The sequence below is a fragment of the Tupaia chinensis genome, unplaced genomic scaffold (assembly GCF_000334495.1).
Source record: "Tupaia chinensis unplaced genomic scaffold, TupChi_1.0 Scaffold000532_1, whole genome shotgun sequence".
Taxonomy (NCBI): domain Eukaryota; kingdom Metazoa; phylum Chordata; class Mammalia; order Scandentia; family Tupaiidae; genus Tupaia; species Tupaia belangeri.
Window position 1 is genome coordinate 9382992 of NW_006160045.1, and position 6963 is coordinate 9389954.

Here is a 6963-nt window from a genome sequence, read left to right on the forward strand (position 1 = left end):
TGCAGCAGCCCCAGCTTCTCCTCTTGCATGGTGAATGACCAGTTTGTTTCTCTCTTTTCCCTGCTAGGCTGTATTGTCCAAGAGGCAGGGACCATGTTTATTTTTCCAGCACAGAATCTGGCACACAGTAGTTGTTTCATGATTGAGACTACAAATGGATCATCTCGGGTATCATTTGCTTCCCACATGTTGCTAAGGTCCAGCCACTTCATTTTTCTTTACTCCTCTTCCTTGTCACTCACCAACTCTTCTAGTATGCCAACAAAAGCATAGTCCTTTCTGGATGTTCTTTCTTTTCCCCTTTTTCTTCAATTAACTCAGAAATTTGATTGCTTGTTTTTATATCATACCTGGATGCCACTTCTTTGAAGTCTGTTTGGATGAAATAATAAATCCTTGAATACTTTGCTTGTTTGTGGGGTTCAATTTCTTGCTTTCTGTCTGTCTTTTTTGAATGGTTATGGAAGGAAAAAAACAAAAAAAAAAAAAAAAAAAAAAGAACAATGTTAAAGGTTTTATTCTGAAATGTTAGCATTGGGGACAGTAGGTGGCATAATGATTAAGGTGCTGGACTCCCATATGGCCGACCTTGGTTTGAGTTCTGGACTTGGTGACTTAAAAATCATGCTTGGCGTATGTGAATGTGGGCCTAAGGTCCCAGGAAGAGAATGAAGAAGGGATTGTGCTGTGGCCATCTCCCTGGGAGGTGATTTCTCACTTCTTACTTTTCCCCTCACTGTCTGTCTCTCTCCTCTCTGGTGAGCACTCACATCCTATGGCAAAAACCTTTTTAAAAAAATATGTAGAGTAGGTATTATAAGTCTGCTAGATAATAATCTACTGAAAGCTTTTTTTTCTTTTGGAGAGGTTTTTGCTATAGGGCGTGTGCGCTCGCCAGACAGACAGAGAGAGATGGAGAGACAAAAAGCAAGAAATCACCCCCCAGGGGGAATGGCCATGCCGCAATCCCTTCTCCTCCATTCTCCTCTCGGGATCTTCGGCATGCACACACACATGCCCGGTGTGAGTTTAAGCCACCGGGTCCAGGACTCGAACCACAGTCAACTACGTGGGAATCCAGTGACATAGCCATTATGCTAACTGCTGGTCCCTGGAAGCTTTTTTATTTTTAAGATGTTCTTTACTGAAACAAAAATTGAATTTTTAAAAACATTTATTAACATAGTTAATATTTAATCTTATACTACTACTTTATGCAAATTTCCTTTTTATAAACAACTTTTTTAAAAGAATTATTTATTTAATTTTATTTGTTCATTATTTATAAGAATTTGACTAAAGAGAGAGAGAGAGAGAGAGAGAAAGTGAGAAAGCAAGCCACCAGGTCTGGGACTCAAACTCAAACTCTATGTAGGAGTGTCTAGCACCTTAACCACCATGCCACCTACTGGTCCCACGAATACTAACTTTTAATAAAGGAAAGGTATAGACATAGAATTATTAGGGAAAACAAATTTTTCTTTCTTCTAAAGAAAAAGACATGACCAGCATGGACAACTGTAGAAGATCCTGTCTGAAAGAGCTGAGAATGGGGAAGTGTGCTCCTAAAGTCTCAGATATTTGGAAAGAAGAGGCAGGAGAATCACAACATAGTGAGATCCTGCCTGAGGAAAAAAAAATTACAAAAGGACAAAAACCAGAACTGTCAGGCTCCCATTCTCTCTCTTATCATGGTAAAATATGCATGTATAAAATTTACCATTTTAAACTTTTAGTGGGATTAAATACATTCAGAATGTTGTATGATTATTACAACTCTCTGTATCAAGAGCTTTTTGTCACCTCCAACAGAAATTCTGAACCCTTTAAGCAATAACTGCTCACTCCTCATGCTCTCCTCTTCCCTTGCCATAACCAATATTAGTATTCTATGTTAGTAGTAGTATCCTATTTTCGATTTCTATGAATTTGCTTATTCTAGGTACTTCAGATAAGCAGAATCATACAATATTTGTACTTTTGTATCTCATTTGTTTCACATAGTTTAGAATTTTCAAAGTTCATCCATGTCATAAGATGTATTACAATGTCCTTCCTTTTCATGGCTGAATAATATTCCACTGTATGCACATATCACATTCTGTTTCTTCATTCAAGATACAAATGTGGATATTTGATGGATATTTGAGTTGTTTCCACCTTTTAGCTTTTGGTGGAACAATGTTACTGGGAACATTAGGGTGCAAATTCTTTGAGAGTTATACCCAGAAGTAGAATTGCTAGATCACATGGTATTTCTGTTTAACTTTTGGATGAACTGACATACTTTTCCACAGTAACTGCATCATTTTTATATCCTGATCAGCAAGCATGAAGGCCTTAATTTCTCCACATCCTCATCAACACTTGTTATTTTCCATTTTTTTGATAGCCATCCTAATGGGTATAAAAGAGTATCTAATTGTGATTTTGATTTGCATTTCCCAAATTACTAGTAATATTGACCACTTACAAAGATTTTAATTTTCATTTATAAAAATAGAGATTTATTCAGCCAAGGTGGGACTCTTCTGATTGAATCACATGGTAGACCACACAGGAGAGTGTGGATTATGTTCCACGTTGAGCATCTTTCTTGAGTTTATTGACTATTGCACATCATTTTTGAGAAATATGTATTCAGGTTCTTTGTCCATTTTATAATTGGGTTGTTTCTTTTTTGTTGAGTTATAAGTTCTTTATATATTTTAGATATTAGTTCTTTACCAGCTATGTGATTTGCAAATATTTCCTCCCATTTTATGGGTGTCTTTTAATTCTCTTACTAGTGCTCTTTTATGTACAAAAGTTTTTATTTTTTATGAAGTCCAATATGTCTATTTTTCTTTTATTGCTTGTGTCTTGCGTCGTATCCAAGAAATCAATGCCAAATTGAATGCTACAACAATTTTATCCTATTTTTCTCTATGAGTTCTATAGTTTCAGCACATAAATTGAGCTCTTTGGTCCTTTTTGAATTATTTTTTGTAAATAGTGTAAAGCAAGTGTACAGTTGAATTCTTTTGCATGTGAGTAGTAAATTTTCCTAGGACCTTTTGTTCAAAAGAAGATTAAGAAAACTATTCTTTCCCCATTGAATGGTCTTGGTACCCTTTCTAAAAACCAATTGACTATACATGATAATTGGGGGGGGGCTGTTTTTATATTTCATTGGTCTGTATGTCTGTTCTTATGCTAGCATCACACTGTTTTTTTATCACTGCAGCTTTATAGTAAGTTTTGAAATCAGGAAGTGTGAATTCTCCAACACTATTTCTCTTTTTCATGATTCTTTGACTAATTGGGGTTCCTTGAAATTAGATAAGAATTTAGGAAGTTTCTTTTTATTTCTGCAAAAAAAAAAAATGCCATTGGGATTTTACTATGGATTTTATTGAATCTGTAGACTGCTTTGGTAGTCTTGTCATCATGATGAACAATTGCATTGACATCCATGAACATTGGATGTCTTTTCATTTATTTATATCTTCCAGCAATGTTTTGTAGATTTTGGGTGTAAATCTTTTGCTTCCTTGTTTAAATCTACTCCTATTTATTTCTTGTGTGTAATCTTGATGCTTTTGTAAATAGAATTGTTTTCTTAATTACCTTTTTGGATTGTTTTATTACTGGTGTATAGAATTGGAAATGATTGTCTTGTGTTGATTTTATATACTGAAACTTTGCTGAATTTGTTGATTATCTCTGTGTGTGTGTGTATGTGTGTATGTAATCTTTTTTCTTTCTTTTTTTAAGAGAGATTTTGCTACAGGGTGTATGTGCTTGCTGGAGAGACAGAAAGTGAGAAATCTCCCCCTGGGGGGCTGGCCATGCCACAATCCCTTCTCTATTCTCCTCTAAGGATTTTGGGCACACATACACACATGCCCAGCATGAGTTTTAAGCCGACAAGTCTGGGATTAGAACCATGGTTGACTATGCGGGAGTCCAGTGACATAATCATTATGCCATCCACTGCTCCCTTGTGTGTGTGTGATCTTTAGGATTTTGTACAAATGAGATTAAGTTATCTGCCAACAGGAATAATTTTACTTCTTTCTTTCCAGTTTGGATAACTTGTATTTCTTTTTCTTGTCTAATTGTTCTGGCTAGAACTTCTAGTTGTACATTAAATAGAAGTGGCGAAAGTGGGCAGCATTGGTTTCTGATCTTGAGGGGAAAGCTTTCAGTCTTTCACCATTAAGAATGATATTGACTGTGATTTTTTTCATGTATAGGCTTTATAATATAAAGGAACTTACCTTCTATTTCTATTTTATTGATCATTTTTATCATGTTGAATTTTGTCAAATTATTATTATTATTATTTTGGAGGGGAGAGGTTTTTGCTATAGAGCGGTGCGCTCACCAGACAGACAGAGAAAGACATAGAGACAGAAAGCGAGAAATCACCCCCCAGGGGGGATGGTCACGCCGCAATCCCTTCCCCTCCATTCTCCTCTCGGGATCTTGGGCACGCACGCACATGCGCCCAATGTGAGTTTTAAGCCACCAGGTCAGGGACACAAACCGTGGTTGACTACGTGGGAGTCCAGCAACATAGCCAATATGCTAACTGCTGGTTCCCTCAAATTATTTTTCTACATCAATTGAGTTGATGGTGTATTTTTTCCTCCTTTATTCTATTAACTTGATGGAAACATTGATTTATGTATATTGAATCATCCTTGTATTCTGGATGTAAATCTCACTTAGTCAACATGTATACTACCTTTAGTATCCTTCTGAATTTGGGTTGCTAGTATGCAAGGTTTTTACATTAATATTCATGATGGATATTGGTCTGTAGTTTTCTTTTCTTGTGGTAAATTTATCTGAATTTGATGCAGGGTAATGCTAGCCTCAGGTAATGAGTTCAGAAGTATTCCCTTCTCTTCATTTTATTTTATTTTATCTTTATCAGAATTTGAGAAAAAATGATGTTAATTCTTTTTAAATGTTTGGTAGGGAATCATGGTGGATATCATGGAGGTGCCCAGATCGCGCGTCAATGCTAGTATGCTAGCTCAGTTCATCGACTGGCCCGTCTGCTTCGTGGGGAGACTGGAAAAGATTCATTCCACTGGAAATGTGTTTATTCTTTCAGATGGAGAAGGAAAAAAATGGAACCATCAAGTTGATGGGACCTCTTAAGGAAGAAATTTCTGGTATTATAGAAGTAATTGGAAGAGTAACAGCTAAGGCAACCATCATGTGTGCATCTTATATCCAGTTTAAAAAAGAAAGCAGTCCTTTTGCTCCTGGACTGTACAATGAAGCTGTGAAAATTACCCATGAGTTCCCCCAGTTTTTTCCTTTAGGCATTCTGCAGCATAATTGATCTAGATGAATTTACTTAGGTTTGCAAATCAGCTACATTGAAGTCTGACTTAAAGGAGGCCTCTCAAATCTCAGAGAGAGAACCCTGTGGTTTCTTAAAATTTAATTTGTTCTTTTTTAAGTTTCATTTACCTAATTGTAGTTATTCTAACTTGCAGCTTTTGCTAGAACTGGTATATTGATAGTTCTCACCTAAGTTCTTTCATAAAGAATTGCTTTTAGGGGGACCAGCAGTTAGCGTAAGGGCTATGTCGCTGGACTCCCACGTAGTCGACCGCAGTTCGCGTCCCGGACCCGGTGACTTAAACTCACGCCGGGCACGTGTGCGTGCGTGCCCAAGATCCTGAGAGGACAATGGAGGAGAAGGGATTGCGGCATGGCCATCCCCCCTGGGGGGTGATTTCTCGCTTTCTCTCGGTCTCTTCTCTGTCTGACTGGCGAGGGCATGTGCCCTATAGCAAAAGCCTCTAAAAAAAAAAAAAAGAATTGCTTTTACAGGTTATAGTCAGAGTAGTTACAAGAACAAAGCCATTGTCTGAGTTTAGGTTTCTGTTTTATTAATAAAAATTTAAGTCATAAAAAAATGTTTGGTAGAATTCACTAATGAAGCCATCTGGTCTTGGGCTTTTCTTTATTGGGAGATTTTTTGAGTACTGATTCAATTTATTTCTAGTTACAGGTCTATTTAAATTGTTTGATTCTTCATTAGTTTTGATAGAGTACATGTTTCTAGGACTGTCCATTTCATCTAAGTTATGGAATATATTGGTATGCAGTTGTTCATAATATTGTCTTATAATACTTTTTATTTCTGTAATATGTAGTCGCATCTCTACTTCTATTTCAGGTTTTAGTAGTTAGTCTTCTCTCTTTAGCTCTTAGTCACTCTAGCTAAAGGTTTGTAATTTTGTTGATCTTTTTGAGGAACCAACCTTTGGTTTTGTTGATTTTCTCTATTGTTTTTTACTCGATCTCCCTTTTTTCTTTATTACTGCTTCTTCAAGAAAGAGTTATGTAGGGGCTGGGGCTTAAAACATAGGCTGCAAGGTACAGCCTTTTCTTAGGGAATGGTTGAAAATAGGCCTGCCTGGGGAGAGGAATGGCTGAATGCAGCACCTGTCTGTGCTGTGAAGCTCTAAATTGGAAGTTAGGCAACGTGTAACTGGGAGTCCTTCATAAGGCTGAAAGAGCCTAAGAAAAATCCTTTTCTAAGGCAGAATAAGGAAAACTAGAATGGGATAAGCCAGGTAATAACAGTTCAACAAGTTAACCCAAGATCAGGAGTTTAGCAAGGTTTTTTATATGAAAACATGGTTCCAGATCAGAACTCATATGTGATAGACTAGTTATGGGGAAGATGTTTGCCCAGATTTCCTGTAGGAAGAAAATGGCCTCCCAATTAAGGGTAGGCAATATATGATGAGAAAGTTAAAGAATAAGTAGCTATAAGTGAGGTCTTATTAACTAGGAAGATAAATAATTTCTGTGTAGATGTTTACGGTTTGTTAAAATTTCTTTTTTTGGTAAATGTCACTTCCATTTTTAATATATTCTAATTAGAAAAGTATATATGTATATGTGTGTATATATATATATATATATATATATATATAACATTTTAAC

At 36.3% G+C, this 6963-nt stretch overlaps 1 pseudogene; it reads left to right on the top strand.

Moving 5' to 3' along the window:
- Positions 1–4974: 4974 nt before the first annotated feature.
- LOC102499939 (replication protein A 14 kDa subunit pseudogene) lies at positions 4975–5341 on the top strand (annotated as a pseudogene).
- Positions 5342–6963: the final 1622 nt, after the last annotated feature.